This window comes from Sinocyclocheilus anshuiensis, unplaced genomic scaffold (assembly GCF_001515605.1).
Source record: "Sinocyclocheilus anshuiensis isolate Anshui unplaced genomic scaffold, SAMN03320099.WGS_v1.1 scaffold1641, whole genome shotgun sequence".
Classification (NCBI taxonomy): domain Eukaryota; kingdom Metazoa; phylum Chordata; class Actinopteri; order Cypriniformes; family Cyprinidae; genus Sinocyclocheilus; species Sinocyclocheilus anshuiensis.
This window is the reverse complement of record NW_015539968.1, coordinates 225,269-226,200: the sequence shown is the minus strand read 5'-3', so window position 1 is coordinate 226,200 and position 932 is coordinate 225,269. Positions and strand designations below refer to the sequence as shown.

Here is a 932-nt window from a genome sequence, read left to right as displayed (position 1 = left end):
CCCGTGAGATTTACCCAAAACGAATAATATCTCATGTTTAACCACTACAGAGACATCAGAGCCAGCGGCAAATTCCAGAAGATCTGGCCGAGGTGAGGCTGCTCTCGGTGGGTTCATGAGTAGGGTTGGGTACCGAAACCCGGTGCCAATATACGAATCAGAACGCAGATTTCGGTGCCTCATTTCAGTGCCACTTAAATGCCTGAGCGATCGATTGAAATATTTGTCCTGGTTCTCCGAAGTAAGAAGCATGGGCGTCGCTAGGCCATTTTTAGCGGGGCTATAGCGATTAGCTCCATAAACTGTACACAAATTCAAGATCGCCTCAGAGTCAGTCCCCTTTAAATTTCATTTGAAAATGGCAGACTTCGTCTCCTCCCCGTCTTTCAGCACGCTCTTCAATCCGCAGACCGTGGCGACGCAGCACGAGTGGACTCAAACAGAAACAGAGGACACAAGGTGTGTGTTTATCGATAGATTGTTATAATATCTGTATCTGTGCAGTTCTTTGTCATAAATACAGTTAACAAAAGGTCAACAGGGAGCAATCGGTTTCCATCGACTGTAAAGTTTTCGCTGCGTTCATATAAAACATATTACAGTGCATGTGGCATACCATACAGTCATTCACAGAACTGATTAAAGACATTGACAGACAGCACTCAGTCAATTCACTTATTTTAACTAAATATCAGAGTGATTGACAGAGATACAGTACAAACATTATGTGTGGTTTTGTATTAAATATTGTTTTGTATTAAATAATGACCCAGATCGTGAAATACATTTATTAGCCTTAGAGTAAGAGAAGCACAACTCGGGAAATGACAGCATTCGAGGAGCATGTAAATGCTATTTATATATATTTTTAATGTTCTTTAATGTTATTCATGTTTTTTTTTTTTGTGGCTTTTTTTTTTTTTTTTTCATTT

The 932-nt window shown here is 39.8% G+C and overlaps 1 protein-coding gene across 1 annotated transcript in view; it reads right to left on the bottom strand.

The window, feature by feature from the left end:
* The window catches only part of LOC107687064 (KH domain-containing, RNA-binding, signal transduction-associated protein 3-like), a 168,446-nt gene that overhangs the window by 68,805 nt on the left and 98,709 nt on the right, over nt 1-932 (bottom strand). The window lies entirely within an intron of this gene.